We start from the raw sequence: 21347 nt of genomic DNA, 5'->3' as shown, positions 1-21347 counted from the left end.
CAATTCAAAATTATGCTAAAAGTGCACTTAAAGTGGTTTTCTACCAATACACTTACACCTACGGACTTGATAATTAGCAAATCTAAACATGAATGGCTGTTACAAAAGGCATTAAAAGACCTTCGAAGTTCCAGGTTACGGTAGACAAAAGGTCGCTCAGTGAAAGGAAGTGTAGGGAAAAGGTAGGTATTATGTAATACCTTTAAAGCGCCCGTCAGAACGATAACATGTCTACGATCATTTTCTGGGTGTAAATCCCGTGTTTTGATCTTTATCATATCTAGTTTTGTTTTTCTATTTATTTTTAATTTTTTTTTTAGATTTGACCAGGGACGTACATTAGTATATGTCTCTGCTATGAGGCCGATTGAAACGATCTAAATAAAATCCATGATTCATTTGAAAACATGTTCAAGATTCTACACCAATGTTTTCTGTAGAGAGGGAATATGAGGACGGATGTAACAAACATTAGAAATAGCAGAGTGTTTCGAAAAGCAAATACATGTAGTGTAAACTTCAGTTATTGGCGTCGGAATAGTTTATCTAAATTATTTATTTAGTTGATAATCTATAATCATCAATGAGTATTTATTATATATATCATTATTGATATTCCTTTAAATAAATCCCCCTCCCACCCCCACCTCTCTCTCTCTCTCTCTCTCTCTCTCTCTCTCTCTCTCTCTCAAACATATGTCAATATGTATCATCTTGTGTAAATGAATGCATGTTGTAAAGCTATATAGGGTAAAGGTTTAATATAAGTTTAATAACTTAAATTTACTAAATCTTGGTTTCGTGCGCAATACACGTGTTCCTTTAAATTTGGTGTAATCGTTGTGACGGATGGATCGCTTTAACTTGATAGTAAACTGAATACCGGTAAGCACGTCCCTAAAGTTTTTACAAAGAAACTACATGATTTCAAGTTTTCAACCGAACGTTCGTTCTGAACTTTGATAAAGACACGTGTTATATACGTCTCTGCAAATCTAAGAAATCAATTTGGAAAAATGACTCTGAAATTTTGACGGACCACTTGTGAACAATATATTTAATGTCGGACTTTCAGTTTTAACTCGAATTCCTGGAGGAAAAAGTGAAAAATTGCAATGGGTACTATTCGGATGGGTCAGATCTGGGGAGACAGAAAAAAGTCATAAAGTTATCATTAAAAATTACTACCTTTTAAACAAGATGAACTCAACAGAGTGCACACAATGAACGCCGTTGAGGTTTATGCAATGAGGACGGGGTCAAGATATTTGATGAGTTTTAAGGACTGAACGAGAACCCGTACATACTATAAAGGATAGATTCCAAGTCAGCCTGAGAGTAAAATACGACAGTTCAAACTTTAGAGCAAAAAGCTGATGAAGACAAAAGATAAGAAATGGGGGTAATAAACACTCGCGACCATAGTTCGGCAGGTAGCGGTCTCTGGAGAGTGACTACAGTTCGGCATCTAGGTATATACACGTGTATACTGCGCGTGGTCAGCAGGAAATGAGACGAAGGTCAAGGCCCAGGTGCACAGACGAGATGTAAATAAACGACATGGCCGCCACATGTCAGACTCCGGTAAAAACTCGTTTTAACTGAAGACCAGTCATCAGACAGTCACGAAGTAAGAAAACAAAGTGTTGATTTTGTTAATTTAGATATCTAGGGCATTGGTGAATGTGGTATGGTAGAGCTCAGCATAAAAGAGCAAATTTGCATACTCAAACCAAATCAAAGTTTTCATTTTCTTTGACTCTTATGTTATTTGCAAGATGTGCATACATTTTCCAAAACACTTTTACAGTGTAACTTTACATAATCATCCTCCTTTTATATATATATGGTGATTTCAATAATCGATGTATAATATAAGTTAGCTGCACGGCTACCGGGTATAATTGATAATAGGAGTTGATAAACTTCCAGAGAGGAATGTCCGTTGTAGATTTTCTGATGAATATGTTAATTGTTGTATTTTAAATGGAAGGAATTATATCAAAAATGATTTGACCTCTCTGTCCTGAACCTTGGCAGTTCAGTGGTGGATTTTATAGCGGTACCTTATGAACATTTAAATAAGTACACTGATTTTATTAGAAGCCAGAGCCTCTGAATTGATAGAAAAAGCTGGTTGTGTATCTTTGATTTGTCCAGGTTTTGCTATACCGGACCATTCTATACGAGCAGAAAAAAATAAAGACAAGCAGAGACCTATATACAAAATTAATATAGGTCTCTGAGACAATTTAGGTTTTTCTAATATAATTTTTAGACATATGGTTTTCAGGGGTTAACATTAACTTTTTTCTGCACTTGTCCCTTTGGACAAGTAACATTTATATTCCCTTGTTCGAATGGAATTATCACTTATCCCACTTGAAAATTTTCAATTAAGTTTAATGATGTTTTTCAATGTCTTTGTGTCATGCAGTAAAATGATAACATTGCGCTATATATATTACTGATATTTATTGGTGTTTTGTCCAAGTTACATAATGAAGAGGGGAAAAAATGCTACTGACTGCCTATTTTTGATTTACAGAAACTAAACTAGTCTTATAAGAATAGAAATAAACTGACTAAAACATGAATATAATTGTAGAAATGCAGTAGTGCATAAATATCTGAAATACTATATTTGCTAAATCTTGCAATAAATAGCAAGCCTGATAGAATCAGCATCTGTTGCCACTTAATTTAGTCCTTCAAATTAACTTGTACGCTTTTATTCATATTCCCTTTTTTCCAATATGCATATTAAATTCAAAGACACCAATGGAGCCGATTGAATATTTTTGAAAAAACATGGAAAGTTTAGTTATCATCTGCATAGTGTTCCGAATAAACTATTTTCGTTATGAACAAGTCACTTCAAATGCAGACCTGCCAACTACTACTATTTTATAGTAATCTTTACCATTTTGTGGTGGTCGTTACTCTTTTTTCTCTCGAAATAGTAGCAAATTACTCTTTTTGATGCAATAGATTTGGCAAGAATTGTTAAGAATTACTCTTTTTTTGCTCAAAAATGGGCCAAATTACTATTTTTGAATTTGAAAGGTTGGCAGGTCTGCAAATGTACACTATCAATGTTTTCGTTTCTTCATAGGTATAAGGTGAATGTTGATTTCAGAATATAAATAAACAACATGAAGACAATATTTGTTACTTGTCATGTCGGACAAGTGTTTTGATACCTTCACTTGTTTGACAGCAATTTAGTCTGGTAGCGGACAAGCCTTGATGTCGACCCCTGGTCTTGATTTAATTAGATTTCACACTGAGCTAACTATGTAAACTGTGAAAATGTTCTTCAGTTAAATTCAGTCAACCATGACCCCACTCAATGTTGCATGATCTCAGCAGATTTTTCGAGAAAGCTGCATAAAAAATGGGAAGAGGTACACTACAGTAGGACAGCCTGGCCATGGGTGATTTTTTGTTAAGCAAATATGTGACTCCTGTAATCAAGTAGTACATACAGACTTCACACTTGTTAAAACTGAAATAACTGAATTAGTTACGGATCTTAAATTTCCGGATTTTCCGAAAGTGTTTTTACACAGGAAATTTAGATTTGCCTTCAGCGAAAAATGGAGGCTCGATATACAATCAAGGTATGATAGCGAGAAAACTTCTTGTACAACATATGTCAAAACAAGATTAATTCTGTCTTTAGGATAGAGATATTTAATTTTAAAAAAGTTTACAGAAAAAGAAAATTGTGTAGTTCTAGAATATCATTTTGAGTCAAATGTTATGCCCTCTTCGTATGTGGTGACGTATTCTTGACACTGAATAGGGAGATTCCCTTAAGGCTAGATTTTGTTGAGGAGAACAAACAGCAGAGGTTAAATTTCGATGTTTATTTCTCGGTGGTCAAGCTTCAAGTGACTTGACCCACGCTAACCTCGCTGTCCGTTGCTCCCAGGGGTCGAAACGCGAATGCTTAGCGTACCTAACACCTTAAAGTACAAGTTTGCAATTATGGCTGGTGAGCCCCGGGGTTGTCAACACCTTAACCCCTATTGTGTCTCACTGTGGCCTAATTGACTGCCTAATGGATGTTTTGTTACCAAACATCTGCTACAGATTTGTTTGTAACCAAATTCGTACGTAACCGAATTAACGTCTAAAAATAGGTATACCTCAATTGAGGTCATTGTTAGGGAATTAAAAATCTTATCTTTTTATTTACCTTGTACCTATCTGGAATGCTATTCAAGTGTCTACATGTATATCATTACTACAAAATCAAATTTAAGTAAACTTTATCAGAAATAAGAATATTTCTGGGAATTATAGAAAATGAAAAACATTGATATTTACAAAACAAACTCTCAATTATGTAGTTTTACATAATTGTACCATTTTCAATCTCGGTGCCATTTCTGGCATAACACAAACATCATAATATTTTGCAATTTTTAAGCTATTTTAAAGTTGTTACCATGATATTAACAGCTCTAAAAAACACAGAAAAAAATAGTTTACTTATCCTTCAGAGCTGTATTAAAATTGCAAATGTTGTATAGATTACAAATACATATATACTTTATTATAGGTTATTTGTAGGGTTAACTGGCAATGTTCACATATCTAAAACATTTGCCATATTTTTCAGAATTGGGCATTTTTACTGTACACAGTACTGCTACCACAGATCAGTTACACAATATTTCTTTTTAGTTTATTCCATTTCATTTTCAAAGTCATACATTTCAACATATTAAACATGTAAGGATTTAGAAAAAAGCAAAAAGTAAATATTTCTTTTTGAAGTGATTGTACAGCAAAATTGAGTTGATAGGGGTAAGGCCATATTGCTCTGATAATGCAGGGGCATTAGCAACGTCACATAGCCCAGCAATATGGTACTGGGTATACATGATACAACAATATCTTGTAATATTGCAATGCCAAGATAGAGGCATATATGTCTTTCTCACCTCCATAATCAATTTTTAGACGGAGACGTCACATCAAGTTTGCTGGAGTTTATTTAAAGCGATGACATCCCTATGCTGGTCCGGCACTTACACAAAAGCGACACCAACTTCAAAGGCAATGGCTGCTGACACATGTACCTAATCAGTGTCATTTGGCCCATTGGAGCCGCGTGATGTTCACGGACAAGTCTCACTGTCAGAATGATGACAACGTGTCTATGGACGTCGTGGTGAGTGATATTCTGAGGCTTGTGTAACGGAAAGCGATAGATTTGGGGAGGGTCTGTTATTGTATGGTAAAGGGCAATAAACACCTTGATGGGGTCAATGTTGATGATAGTAAGAGTAGTGACTGATGCCAGGGGTGGGCACACATGCTACTCATTTGGATCAGAAAATGACATAGGCTACCCATGTATTGTGTGTAACGGTATTCATGCAAACACCGCTTGTGTTAGGAGAACAAAAATTATCAAATTTATTCAGTAATGATGAAATAATTGAGAAACCCACATCATGAACAATAGACAGATCTGCAGAGAACACACCAACTTGTAAAGGCCTTAAAAAGTTGTATATTTCTATCGGTAAAATAAAATAAACATCAAATATAAAGTAAGATTAAATATTTAATCAGAGTTTAATATTATATGTACACAATAATTACATAACATTAGAAATATTTCAATGAAGTGTAAATATAACACAGTTTATTATTTTAGCACACTTTATAAGCACAGTTGATGGTTCACATATTCATATTTAACACAGTTATTTGCTGTAACTTATCAATGAACACTAGTTGATGAATTTATGTTGTCCATTCCTGATTGATAAGTTAGCACAGGGGCCTGGTTCCTCGAATGACACATGTATATAGATCTCCTTATGCAAAGTTGGCCTTGATGCTTTATGAAATTTCCTACTGTCTGAGTTTGTGACATATTGCCTTTTTGCTCACAGAAACCAGTCTCTTGACTTTGTTGAACAAGATGTGATTTCTGAACCTACAGACCTCAGCCAAAAGATGACACATTGGCAGGTATTACAACCTAGTCTCTCTGACCAACCCCGTCCCCATTGCTTTGAGTTCTTTTGGGGGCCACGGTGGCCGAGTGGTTATGGTGTCCCAACACATTATCACTAGCCCTCCAACTCTGGGAATAGAGTTCAAAACCCACATGGGCCACTTGCTTGGTACTGACTGTACTCCGGGTACTCCGGCTTTCCTTCACCTCGTAAAGCAGGCACATCATTAAATGACTCTGGCTGTTAATAGGACATTTAAAAAAATGAACCAAACCAATCTTTGAGTTCTAGGAATTTGATTTCAGATATCCTGTCCACTCTTGGTGCGTTGTCCCATAGTCTTTCCGCATCAATTGGCTGATGAACCTGTATGTGTAGTTGTCATGATCAGGATCTGCATAGTACATTGGTCTCCATGCAGGCTTTGATGACGGACTGGGCAGGCTTGGGTCTCAGGATTTTTATATTGCTTGGAATCCCAGCACATTTAATTATGCTCATTTCACCTTTGTTATCAATCTTGAAAATAGTTATATTGAGTAGTACAACATTTATAGCTTATTATATATATATATATATAATTAACCGAAAGTCATTTGATCATGAAATTTACTGGTAGGATTGAATCATGTGTACCAAACATGAAATAATTCTGTAAAAAAAACTGTGCTGTCTGTGAATTTATATTTGTTTGTATTTTCAGGTAAACTAGTCATGTGGAGTTTGGTAGTGCACTCTCAGACAAAGGGGAATAACTCTATATTCAACGAGATCCTGAACCCTAGTCATCAATTCTCAAAACCAACAGGCCAGGGACCTGATATTGTGTCTGTAGCATACTTGGATGAAGGGCTATCAGGTTTGTTCAAATGAATTACCTTGACCTTCATACAAGGTCATGGGTCAAATATGCTAAAATGTTTAAATGACTTCTTGATAACCAAGTGGCCTAGATACCCAATATTAGGTCTGTAGCAGGGCTCAAAGTGGATATTTTTACCAGGTGGCCTATTTGTCTACCAAGTCATACAATCAAGGTGCCAATTTGAAAATTAAGTTGCCTGGCTTTGCTGTCTTAAATCAAAAACAAAAAAGTTTCAATTCTTTAGATCAGTGTAATAGCTCTCTGTAACTTTTTCGACGTAGACTGTCTTTTTAGCTTTGACTGCAACCTTTGAAAGATTGAGCCAAATACAAATTTACACAATCATTTTAGTGGCCATGCAGATGCCTTATAGGTTAATAAATGGTCGCCAATGGTTAATTTAAGGTGCCATGGCCACTAAAATAGGTGCCACTTTGAGCCCTGTTAGTAGCATGCTGATATGTAGGGGTACCAAGTATATTCAAATGGATAACCTTGACCTTCATTCAAAGTCACAGCTGCATCAAATATGTTAAATATTTAATCAACTTCTTGATAACCAAGAGGCCCAGAGACCTGATATTGGGTATGTGGCATGCTGGGATGAAGGTCTACTAAGTTTGTTCATTGGATGACCTTGAGTTTCATTCAAGTTCATTGGGTTCAAATATGCTAAAATCTTTAAAACAAGTTCTGCACTATAACCAAGAGGTCCAGAAACCTAATATTGGCCCTGTAGCATGCTGGCATGAACTGATACAGTTCCTTGGCCTACATTCAAGGTCACAGGGTTCAAACATGCTAAAAGCTTTTATTGACCTCTTCTTAATAACCAAGAGGCCCAGAGGCCGGATATTGTCCTTGCTACATGTATATGCATGTATGAAGTGCTACAAAGTTTGTTCAAATGAATTACCTTAGCCTCTAGGTCACACGAGTTAGATATGCTAAAATTAAAGACTTTTATATATAACACCTCAGGTGACCGTTAGGGCCCATTGGCCCTCTTGTAATGGTATTTTGGTTGAAATGTTTAGATGTAATGTTGACATATCTGATATTTATTTGAAGTATATATTTCAAACTGTCAGAATATACTTAATTTGCTGTACTATGCAGGATGACCAGGTATTTTCCCAAAATAGCACTGGTTGTGCATGTAAACATCCGGTATTGCAGCATGGAGACCTGTCATATCCTTATAATGCTTTAAACCTGTTAAATGTTAGGTTTTAAATTGTGTAGCAGGTTTGTATCTACAACTTAATCCAGTCATTCCTAATGAATCAAACTTTTGTCCAGGAATCCATCCCCATATTTGGTCAAGTTAGACAATCCTGATCCTTGGTACACATTCCAGTCCCCAAGGTCTGATTTAAGGATCTCTTCCATCGTGTGAAATGCCAGGAATAACAGACAAAGCTGTACCATCAAAGGATGGATGTACCGTAAGTGGGACATTAGGCCATGGTGATGTACACAATACTGAGACTTAAATGTCAAGTGGGGGTGAAAAATCAAAGCCTGGAGGGTCAAATGTCAAGGTTTGAAGAATTAAAGGTCAAGGTTTGCAAGGTAAAAATGTCAAGGTTTGGAGAGTGAAAGGTCAAAATTTTGAGGGTTAAAGGTCAAGGCTTGGAGAGCCAAAAGTCAGGGTTTATAATTGCAAGGTGAGATGTCAAAGTATGGAGACTGAAAGGTCAAGGTTTTGAGGGTTAAAGGTCAAGACATGGCGGGTCAAAAGTAAGGGTTTGTTGGGTGAAAGGTCAAGGTGTGGAGAGTCAGATGTTAGGGTTTTGAGGTATATATCAACATCAACATTAATAAAGTGCAGTTCATCTTGTTAAGTATAACCATACTATGTGGTTTAATTTAGCTCGCCTGGTCAAAAGGATCAAGGTGAGCTTTTTCCATAGAGTGGCATCCGTCGTCTGGCGTCTATCCATCAATAACTTCAATTTCTTCTTAAACCGCAGATCAGAATTTAACCAAATTTGTTAGTAAGTACCTCTATGTGACTGCAGGCATTCAAATTTATACAAATGATGGGACTGAGGGGTGGGGCCTGAATGGTGGGGGGTGAGGAGCAGTGACCTGAGGGTTGCGGCCTGAGGGGTGTGGCCAAAAGGGGTCCATTCGGCAATATTGAAATTACTTCTTCTCAGGAACTAAGAAATGCATGACATTGATATTTCAGTGATAACGATTCCCTTGGTGGTTGGATTTTAATTTCATGTTTCTTTGTTATATCTTTAAAACCATTCAGATCCCATCCTTAACCATATGCAGTAGTGCTGGACATCAAGAGATGAACCCACTCCTGATGTAGAAAAAGGCCCAGGGGCCTTTCCCCACCCCAAGGGACTTAGTTTCTTTAAACACAATCATGTTGAGTTTGACTTCGTTTCTGTGTTATATCTTTGAAGCAGTTGAGATCCCCACCCCATAACCATATATATAGCATTGTTATACTTCAACAAATACAGCTAAATAACGAATTTAACATGAGCATTATTTTGAAGTTTGATCAAATAAACCAGGTGAGCGATACAGGCTCTCTAGACATCTTGTTTTAGTATATCATAAAGATACTTTTGTACAAAAGTAAAATAATTGTGTTAAATCAGCAGAGACAGCAAACATAAATCTGTGGTTATTATCAGGTAAAAGTGGGCCACAATATTGTACAATGATTACCTTCATTTTATTTATAATGTTATAGATTATGTTGTGTCACAAACTTTAAATGGAAATGCCACACCAACAAATGTGTTTCAGATGATAGCCACAGACTTGACACAACTGCAGCATAAAAAGGTCAGCATGCGAGCAAAACTGGAGGGGTACAAATGTAAACACCTGGAGCATGGTCATAGACTTCTACAGGTGAGATAATTAGGTCATAGACTTCTAAAGGTGAGATAATTAGGTCACAGACTTCTACAGGTGAAATAATTAGATCATAGACTTCTACAGGTGCGATAATTAGGTCATAGACTTCTACAGATGAGATAATTAGGTCATAGACTTCTACAGGTGAGATAATAAGGTCATAGCCTTTTACAGGTGAGATAATTAGATCACAGACTTCTACAGGTGAGATAAGTAGGTTGCAGACATATACAGGTGAGATGATTAGGTCATATACTTCTACAGGTGAGATAATTAGGTCATAGACTTCTACAGGTGAGATAATTAGGTCACAGACTTCTACAGGTGAGATAAGTAGGTTGCAGACATATACAGGTGAGAAAAGTAGGTTGCAAGGTTACAAGGTTTCAAGGTTTTATTGACATCACTCTGACACACTAATGTGTGTAACAAGAGGTCACATATACATAATAACAATGATACATGGCGTACAGTTATACAATCTTACTATATTTTATACAATATAAATTTGTGATAATTACAAAGAACATTACAGAATTTTAAAGAATGGAGGAGCACTGCTTCGTACAAAAATCACTTTAAAATCAGTTTACTTAGTTTTTCTATAAATCTACACATTCTTATATAAACTTTATGATTAAATATAGTGAACACCCCTTGCAATTTTTCTCGACTCGGATAAGTATAGTAGTATTTTGGAATGTATTTCTTTCTCAAACATATTATAGATTCATGTTCACATTTAAATATATAATGAAATTCATCACCAATATCTGATATACACAAATTACAAATTCTCTCGTGACGAGGTATACCAAGCCATCGTCCTGATTCTATTGGTAGTTTAATATTAGAGGATCGAAATTTACACATAATTTTTCTATCTTTTTCATTTAGCTGTAACAAATACTTTTCTATGCCAAATTGTGTCTTAAATATAGAACATGTTTTTCCTCTTGAAGAATTATCAATATTATGAAACCATTTCTGAATAAACTGATCCTGCAATCTACTTTTAACTAAACTCTTTATTTCATCTCTTGAAAAGGAACAAATTGATTGGTAAATCCATACATAGTTTAAGCCAGATTTAGATAAAATATCTTTAATGTATAAGAGCCATTTACATGACATAGATCCAGTTTCCTGTAAAGTATACATTAATCTATCAATATTACTTGAGAGTTTATTTGAGTTTATCAAGCTATGCCAAAACGTTATCATTCTGCATTTTAGAATATACATTTTATACAATATATAATTGCAGACATATACAGGTGTGATAATTGGGTCACAGACTTCTACAGGTGAGATAAATAGGTCACAGACTTCTACAGGTGAGATAAACAGGTTGCAGACTTCTGCAGGTGAGATAAGTAGGTCACAGATTTCTACAGGTGAGAAAATTACATCACAGATTTCTACAGGTGAGAAAATTAGGTCACAGTCTTCACTAGCCCTCCACCTCTTGGTTGTGAGTTTGAAATCTACATGGAGCAGTTGCCAGGTACTGACCGTAGGTCGGTAGTTTTTCTCCGGGTACTCCAGCTTTCCTCCCCCTTGAAAACCATGCACGTCCTTAAATGTGCCTGGCTGTTAATAGGATATAAACAAACCAAACCAAATAATCCATGCATTAGTGTATACATGGAATACAGCTCAGATCAGATTTAAGTTTCTTTTTCTTTATTACATAGAACTTTGCTCAGATGAGATAATTCTATTAATTATAATACCTATATTTTACTCAAGTGAGCTTTACAAGTATTACTAAAATATATAATATGATTTCATTTTGTATATTATAATTATGTAACATCAATGAAGTTAGATAGTTATACATTTATATATATTAAACAAACTTAATTTTGTCATTATATTCCTATTAAAGATGTATGATCATTGTATTTCAGGTCTTTGAAGATTTTCTTACCTGAGTGTCTGTTTGGTGGTTCCCCGTCTTGTACACAGAAATCTGTACACAGAGCTGTCATTTACAGGTGAGGACGCAGGTGAATCAAAAACTTCATCATGCATGTTCTTGTCCAGTCTCAAGGTAGACTTTGTTTCGGAGTTTCTTAGTAGATGTCTTGTAATATGTCCACCTTTGTTGTAAGGAGCATACCCTTTCTTGTGTAATAGGAGAGGAAAAATGTACGGCCAGACCGGGGTTCGAACCCGGGACCTCCGAACACTAGCCAGATTCTCTAGATCAACCCAGTCCAGTTCCGTTACACTTGTATAGTTGGTACTTTGTTTCAGTTTTTGTTTTGTTAGCCTTTTTAGCTCACCTGGACCAAAGGTCCGGTGAGCTTATGCCATGGCGCGGCGTCCGTCGTCCGTCCGGCCGTCCGTCCGGCCGTCAACATTTGCTTCAAATCGCTACTGGTCAAAAAGTTCTAATTGGATTTTGACCAGAATTTGGCCAGAAACATCCTTGGCAGAATTGGAACAGATTTTGCATAAATGGTGACTCTGACCCACGAGGGGCCAAAGGGGTGGGGCCCATTAGGGGAAATAGAGGTAATTCATTTATATCGCTACTTGTCATAGAGTTATGAATGGATTTGAACCCAATTTGGTCAGAAACATCCTTGGGGGAAGGGGAATCGATTTTGCATAAATGGTGACTCTGACCCCCGAGGGGCCAAAGGGGCGGAGCCCAATAGGGGAAATAGAGGTAATTCCTTTAAATCGCTACTAGTCATAAAGTTATGAATGGATTTGAACCCAATTTGGTCAGAAACATCCATGGGGGAAGGGGAATCGATTTTGCATAAATGGTGACTCTGACCCCCGAGGGGCCAAAGGGACGGAGCCCAATAGGGGAAATAGAGGTAATTCCTTTAAATCGCTACTAGTCATAAAGTTATGAATGGATTTGAACCCAATTTGGTCAGAAACATCCTTGGGGGAAGGGGAACAGATTTTGCATAAACGGTGTCTCTGACCCCTGAGGGGCCAAAGAGGTGGGGCCCAATAGGAGAAATAGAGGTAATTCCTTTAAATCGCTACTTGTCATAAATTTATGAATGGATTTGAACCCAATTTGGTCAGAAACATCCTTGGGGGAAGGGGAACAGATTTTGCATAAATGGTGGCTCTGACCCTGGAGGGGCCAAAGGGGTGGGGCCCAATACCTAAAATAGAGGTTATTCCTTTAAATCGCTACTAGTCATAAAGTGATGAATGCATGTTCTATAAACAATTCTTGATATCTTTCAGACCTTAGAGACTCTGGACTTCATTAATCTTTAAAGCAGTTTGGATTCCCACACTATAACCATATATAGCATTGTTAGAGTTTTACAAATAAAACAAATTGAATATGAACATATTTCGACGTTTGGTCTAATCCAACCAGGTGAGCGATACAGGCCCCATGGGCCTCTTGTTGCTTTCCTGTTAATGATCACTTGTAAAGTGGTCACTTTTAGATAGACTTTTCTTTATTTGTATATATAATGTTTCTTTAATAACACAATTCTAATATAGATAGTATGTTTCTCTGTCAGTGACTCTCATTTTCGCCATGTTGCTGGCAGCAGTTGACCCTATCTCAGTCAGTGTCTCCTTTCCTCAGTACAGGTGCCCCTTTTCTCTGTCATCTTTTTAATCAGTATACAAAACAGCTCTGGAGTCCTCTTTCAGATAACTTTGATAATGCACAAAGATTGGCTGATCTGTTTTCTTTCAAAATATTTATATCTTTATAATATTTGTTAAGGGTGTAACCGTTTCTGTCATGAATGATCTCCCCTTAATTTGGGACAAGTCCCATTATTTCTCTTCAGAAAGAGTATTCAGATAATCAATAAAAAACCAAAACGCCTTTAATACAATTTCAATATTTAATATATAAATTGTAATAAACAATACATTATTTGAATTTCACTTTTTCAGAATTTCTCAGCAGATACATGTAGCTGTCCGAGGATTAAGCTGTCTCCCAGACTAATCGGTTGGCAGATATCGATGATATATACTTCTGACGTAAGAATTGAAAACTTATTTTCCTGTATGTTCCAAGTGTAGTCCTAAACTCACAGAGATGTTAAATAGAGTATGTGTCATGGGGACAAGTTTGTGCATTAAAAGGAATTAGGGAGGGCGGTAATGTAAAATGTGTTACGACTATTGGTCAAAGGAGAGGGAATATGATAAAGGGGATTTTGTGTGGAGGTTGTATCCTCCTACTGTCAGTAATGAATTAAGACAGGGTTGGACAGGTCCTAAAATAAAGTCTTACAGACTGATATCAATTATAAAATCCAGAAGTCACCTCCTCATGTCAGTACAGGGTGTAGCCCAAATCTTCTTATGTTGGGAAGGGAGATAAATTTGCCTTTGGACATAATGGTAGGATTGCCAACAGGGGCTGAAGTCTGCTGCCATAATATGTATGTGGACTGGCTCCAAGGGGCAATGAGAGAGGCTTTCAATGTAGCTAGGTGGAACTTGGGGGTTGCAGCAGCACGGCAGAAAAATTATTTTGATAGGGGTTTTAAAGCCAGAAGATATACAGTGGGGGATTACATTTGGCGTGTACTCCCTGGGGCTTAATAACAAACTGGGAATGGGATGGACAGGACCCTACAAAGTAACTAGGAAACTATCAGAGGTTACATGTGAGATACAGAAAACCCCAAAACATCGTCCAATTACAGTCCGCGTAGATCATGTCAAACCTTACACTGGAGAGTCAGAGCCTCAAGCATGGGTAGACAAGGGATCAGGGATAGTGCCACTAGATGTGGAGGAACCAGGGTTAGAGGAAAAGGGGGAAGATGATAGGGAAGGATACAGAGTCATATAAGGACCATAATGTTGATTGTCCAAGGGAGGTAACTACTCCTGTGAGGACTAGAGCTGGGCGAAATTATTAAGCCAAAACAAATATTCACCCCAGAATAGATAGGAAAATAAAAAATTGTTACATGAATTATTCACTTTAAATGCACTTGCTATTAATTATATATTAACAGATAACTAGTGATGGATTTGCTCCAACTAACTGTGGAAAGCGGTGAACAAAATGAGCTGGATAATGACCGGATATGGTGGGTTGAAGGGAGCATGCAGTGTCCAGTGCCAGCCTGTGGTTCTTTAGAACATACAAGCGGATGAGGATCCATTGGGTGGATAAACACCGGGCAGAACTGGTCAAGTACCAGTGTACCCTGTGAACCTTTACCCAGTATTGTGTTCCGCAACTCATAAGTCCCTATGTGTGGAGGCATCAGAAGTCCACAAAGGAGGCCAAGGTGGCAGTGAAGGCAACAGAGGGGGTGGAAGGACCAAACCGGAAGTACATCCCGACAGGGGGAGTCCTGATTCCTCTGAGACCAGTCCCCGAGCGTTTAACAGCGTATTGGGAGAGTGTCCAGCAGAGGAGACATATGGCTGCTTGGGCTGGCTTAGGGCCTTTGGAGACTTCTTTTGTACATCAGTGCAGGGATCAGGAGGTGAGATTCCGGAGAGACGAAGAGGGGAAGCCCATAGCAACCACTGTAACTCATGGACTGGGATCCACCAGGGAGGAAACCAGGATCGAGACAGGGGACCTAGACTACCTGGACCTGATGGAGGATTAGCCGTCTAATATCAGTGATAGTTTATTTTGATGGACAGTTTATTACAAATACAGATATTCTGATTGTGATCGGGTGAAATATAGGGTACAACATTATATGAACTCTGATCTCTGTTTGTATATATACTATATAATTCTGCTCAGGCAGGGTAAAGTTTATTTTTGTTATTGGTTATATTTGTTGATATTTACTATACACTTGTTAACTTTGATTACTATTTGATAAACGTTGATTTTGTTTCACTGTTGAGACTTTACAAATGTTATATATATTTCAAGTTTAAATCAATGTTGTTCAAACGGGGACTTACTTTTTCAAAGAAGGGAGGTGTGTAGCGGGGGATGTTCCTGTTTGTATGTTGTCAGGGTAAGCTGACTAGTCAAGCTTTTCTCTATGTTGTGTATTGTGTGTGTGTACCTGTCACTGTGACCGTTGTTGTACTCCAATCACATGCCCTGTCTGTGTTGATGTTTTTGTCGTGTAGTTGTCGCTTGCTTTCTCGTGGGAGTCCGTCTTACCCGTGTACCTCTGTGTGTCCTGTGTTGTGATTGGTTGTTTAGTTTCGTATTGGGTGATAAATTCAGGCTTTTACTTGTATACTGGGCAGTCTGGCGGATTGAGTTCCTGCATGCTGTCACTTTCTCTTCTCAGGTATTTATAGTTAGGTTAAGTTTTAGGTAAATAACTTTAAGGAGTGGGCTGGGATGGGTTAAGTTTTGTAGCTATTGTCGGGTATGGGGGGTCGGTATATGTAGAATGTAGTATTATTGGTTGGCTAGGCCTAGGCTGATTGTCTCTGTTCATGTGTTAATTGTTGTAAATATTTATGTTATTCATAATAAATTGTTAACTGTTATTCAAGTGTCTGTTCTTCCTCTCCCCAACAAACAAGTACGTAATACCCAATCGAACTGGGTTACATCGGTATACACAGGCCAGGGCGAGTTGGGTGCTGTTTACATGCATAAACTGGGCCCAACACACTCCTGTTACAAGTAAATTAATTCAGTTCAATAAAATTGTCATGTATTAATAGTCTATCAGTAGAAATCATCAATCCTGACTTAGTAAAGGTATCGTGGGGGGGGGGGGGGGGGGGGGGGGGGGGGGGGAATTGTTGAATTGATTTTACAATTGTGGTTTGATATGTGTTTACAGTGTAACCGTATGAATTGTAGAATTGTGTATTATTATTGTGATGGAATGCCACATTGATGTAGTTGTGTAAGGAGTGTATTGATTTAAGTGGCATTTGTGGATTTATTTTTACAATGGAATATTACACATGTTCATATATCTGTGATGTTGGTGTGTTGGGTAGATTATTTTTTATGGTAATGGTTTATAGAGTGAGTGAGTATGTTGTTGTATATACATGTAGATGTCCATCTCATGTAAATGACATTTTTCTTCAAAGTCCAAATATTTATTTGGAACTGTGTGGGCAGAGCATTGTAAATGTGTGAGATTTGAATTATTAATTTGGTACTTTGTGGTTGCAATTAATTAGTTGTGTACAATTCCAATGTACTGTACTGGTATTTTTCACACTTGTTCTGTTGAATAAATTAATTTGAATCTTTATATTTTTGAATCTGTTCTTTTTCCTTACTTCAGGTGTATCAAATTACAACACCGCAATCTTGACCGTTATCTCTATATTGACTGATGTATCTCTATATTGACTGATGTATCTCTATATTGACCGTTATCTCTATATTGACTGATGTATCTCTATATTGACTGATGTGTCTCTATATTGACCGTTATCTCTATATTGACCGTTATCTCTATATTGACTGATGTATCTCTATATTGACTGAATTATCACTATATTGACTGATGTATCTCTATATTGACCGTTATCTCTATATTGACTGTTGTGTCTCTATATTGACTGATGTATCTCTATATTGACTGATGTGTCTCTATATTGACTGATGTATCTCTATATTGACTGATGTATCTCTATCTTGACTGATTTATCTCTATATTGACTGAACTTATCACTATATTGACTGATGTATCTCTATATTGACTGAACTTATCACTATATTGACTGATGTATCTCTATATTGACCGTTACCTCTATATTGACTGATGTGTCTCTATATTGACTGATGTATCTCTATATTGACTGATGTATCTCTATCTTGACTGATTTATCTCTATATTGACTGATGTATCTCTATATTGACTGATGTATCTCTATATTGACCGTTATCTCTATATTGACCGTATTGACCGTTATCTCTATATTGACCGTTATCTCTATATTGACCGTTATCTCTATATTGACTGATGTATCTCTATATTGACTGATGTATCTCTATATTGACTGAACTTATCACTATATTGACTGATGTATCTCTATATTGACCATTACCTCTATATTGACTGATGTATCTCTATATTGACCGTTATCTCTATATTGACTGATGTATCTCTATATATTGACTGATGTATCTCTATATTGACCGTTATCTCTATATTGACTGATGTATCTATATTGACTGTTGTATCTCTATATTGACTAATTACGGACAAATGTCAGACAAAAGGGTAAAGCAGTATCTAGGACTTTGTCTAAGGTAGCCTATATATAATGGAGAGAAAAAGTGATGGAAGACACAACTATACAATCCCAAGAAAGGGGAGCACTAATACAACAACCAAAATTATATGCAATGTTACTAATTGTCCGGACTTCAGTCCAGTACATAACCATACACATCATCATCATCATCATCAATGTCATCATCTGAGTCATTTGCAACTGCCTGATAGAAAAGGCAATAAATGTGCTTTCTAGACACATAAACAAAAAATTCTAACTTTCATAGTAACGATGGGGGTCAAGGTCAAATCCGGCCCCCAATTTTCCAAATTCGATCCTCTGCTGTGACTTTATTATAGGTCACTGGAAGGGATGATTTACATTTTTGGACTCAGTACGTAACAGGCTATCCAACACAAGAAGAATTTTTGAAATTGGGGCCAAAAAATATTTTTGTGAAAAAAGGTCTAAAAATGATGTTTTTCAACTTTGACCTTGCTTGCTTGCCTTAATAAAAGTCCTATCGAACTCAACCTTGGTGGATTTTAGTTTCTAAACAGTCTTTGTAAATCTAAAAAAGAATTTTTGAAATCGGAGCCGAAAACATTTTCAGCCCTAAAAAAAGCCTGGTGTTTTTTTTGGCGATAAAACTTTTTGTCTCCGATTTTAAAAATTCTTTTTTCGTTCAAATGGCACATATTTCATTCTGTTAGCCCCAAAGTTTCTGCTTGATCAGTCAATGGATAAAGTCACTGCAGCATTCCAAAGGGACCCATTCTAGGGCCTTATTTGAGTCCAAAATTTTTTTGTTTCCGATTTCAAAAAATCTTTTTGCATCTAATAGCCCCATGTCTCTTCTTTTTCAAAATGTAAGTATTATAATTTTGTGGGCCCTAATAAGGGTCCAGCAGGGCCCTAAAGTGACATACCACCTTAAAAATATAGTAATTATAGCCACTGTGATTCAAAAAGGTCACAGTGACCTAATTTTGCAATATTTGTTATCAGCATGCAATTATCATCCTAGATTTCAATTTCTGTTGCCCAAAAATATAATTATTGAAAAAGTAGGTCACAGTTACCCAATTTTGCAATATTTGCTATTGACATGCCGTTCTCCTAGATATCCATTTCTGTAGTCTTAATATAATTATTGAAAAAGTAGGTCACAGTGACCTAATTTTGCAATCTTTGTTATCGGCATGCAATTATCATCCTAGATTTCAATTTTTGTTGCCAAAATATAATTATTGAAAATGTAGGTCACACTGACCTAATTTTGCAATATTTGTTATCGGCATGCTTTTACTCATCTTAGATGTCCATTTCTATTGCCCTAATATTATTATGGAAAAGTAGGTGAGTGACCTAATTTTGCAATACAGTGGAACTTCGTTAACTCGAAGTCGACGGGACCACGAAAAAACTTCAAGTTATCCGAGTGTTCGAATTAAGCGAGTTATCATTTTTGGTGAAAAGTTTGGTCAATATTTGTCAACATTATATAATCATTATAACTTCGCTCTGTCGCTCATCAGTTTAGTGTGAAAACTGGTCAATACATGTAAATATATATGTAATGTTTTGTTATGTCACTTGTAATTTGGTGTAGTTTTGCCGATATACAGTCACGATAAAGTTTCTTTCACTTAGTCACTTCAATAACGATCTGATGTGCAAGTCATGTTTGCAAAAGGTAAACGATAAAACGGAATTCGACAAAATAACAAGTTATTAATGTCAAAACAAATAACCGTTTAAGTTTAACACAGATTGCATACAAAACGTATCAGAACCATTACCTTTTATTGGACATATATAAAATACTGTTTGATCGGCCTACTTACTTTTTATTGATAACCACGCCATTTCCATGTGTATTAGCACCGGAAGTTGGGCTGCGCATGTGCGTATAAAATGTTACTGTAACTGAGTTGGCGTTTTATCCGATTTAATAGACAGCACTGACCGTTACAGTTGTACTCTGAACACCTCGGCCGTAATTACGCTATTGTTTCAGCAGTTTAAAGATTTAATAGGCGCCGGTGACTGTGTCATTTCTACACCTGTAAAAACATCAGCCGGGTAGATCTACCGGTGTGTCAGAGATTAGTTCCGCTTGAGCGAACGGGTAGATGAGTTGTTGACTATCGTGTGTACTGATATCGGCGACCGTCTTGGGAAATTACCTGATGTAAGTAAAGCAGTACTTTTTATCACCACGACTTGTTGTTATAAGATTCAACCGACAATTTCTTTTATGAATTTATGAAACACTTATAATAGCATGTAGGTTAGTAGTGCCGATATGTTCAGTATTACAAACGGAATTTAGCTCTTAAAAAATGTCGGCGTTTGCCACCGATCGACGAAAATTATACTTTGAGTTATTCGAACATTTCAAGTAGGATTTTTATTGTTGGGACCAAATTTTTACTTCGTATTATCCGAGTTTTTCGAGTTATCCGAATTCGAATTATCCGAGTTTTTTTTACTAAGATAAAGAGAGAATTCGGCCGGGACCGGCGAGGTACTTCGAGTTAAGCGGGGTATTCGAGTTATCCGAGTTCGAGTTAACGAAGTTCCACTGTATTTGCTATCAGCATGCTTTTCTCATCCTAGATATCCATTTCTGTAATACTAATATAATTATTGTAAAAGTAGGTCACAGTGACCTAATTTTGCAATATTTGTTATTGGCATGTAATTATCATCCTAGATTTCAATTTCTGTTGTCCTATCGATCATTATTACTTGAAAAGTACGTCACTGACCTAATGTTGCAGCATATGGTGTTCATCCTAGATGTTATCCTACTTTTCATTTGCACAAGTCACAACATAGAACAATGTGAAGAGTGATATATAGGGAACAACCAACCAATTGAAAAAATACATTTTTGAAACAGCCCCGGTGTATAGAACGTTGAGCCAAGGATAAAATGTCTGGGAGCCACTGATTGGCCAGTATGTTATGAAGTGAGAAAATAGATATGTAGCCTGATAGGTAACTATCAATAAGAAATGTTGATATAAATTTCGTAAGTCTGATTGATTTTTTCCCAAAGTTCAGGTAATAATAATAAACATGTAAACATTTAAGATTTTTGAGAATTTTCACTGCAAAATTCACCTATTTTCAAAATGGCTACCCTGGAGAAAATTTGAGCTGAAGGACCCAACTTTTTTTTTTGATTAGGTGTTATATCAGACCCTAAACTTTTGTTATAAACCATAATTGTCATATTCAATTCAAGAATTTGAATGAAATACTCCAAAACGTTAACACTAAAGTCTATGGGAAAACAATTGGTTGGTTGGTCTCTATAAGTCACCAAAGGTCACAAGTCGAATAGGTCATCAGTAGTATCAATGTGAGATGCTTTCCACTTGCACATTATCACTACATAATATATATGCATATAAAAACCTGTATACTCTCTACTTTGGTCCATG

General features: G+C 36.6%; 1 long non-coding RNA gene across 2 annotated transcripts; it reads left to right on the top strand.

The window, feature by feature from the left end:
* Window positions 1-5359: 5359 nt before the first annotated feature.
* Window positions 5360-16191, top strand: LOC117319418. 2 transcript variants are annotated; one of them, XR_004530725.1, is made up of 6 exons: window positions 5360-5997; window positions 6688-6843; window positions 9628-9735; window positions 11009-11741; window positions 13645-13734; window positions 14727-16191. It is a non-coding gene; the product is annotated as an uncharacterized LOC117319418 (long non-coding RNA). The 2 variants fall into 2 exon arrangements; XR_004530724.1 differs by lacking the exons at window positions 9628-9735; window positions 11009-11741; window positions 13645-13734; window positions 14727-16191 and adding exons at window positions 8152-8476; window positions 8571-9489.
* The last annotated feature ends 5156 nt before the right edge of the window (window positions 16192-21347 follow it).

The sequence above is a fragment of the Pecten maximus genome, unplaced genomic scaffold, assembly GCF_902652985.1.
Source record: "Pecten maximus unplaced genomic scaffold, xPecMax1.1, whole genome shotgun sequence".
Lineage (NCBI taxonomy): Eukaryota > Metazoa > Mollusca > Bivalvia > Pectinida > Pectinidae > Pecten > Pecten maximus.
This window is presented reverse-complemented; position numbering and strand designations above follow the sequence as displayed.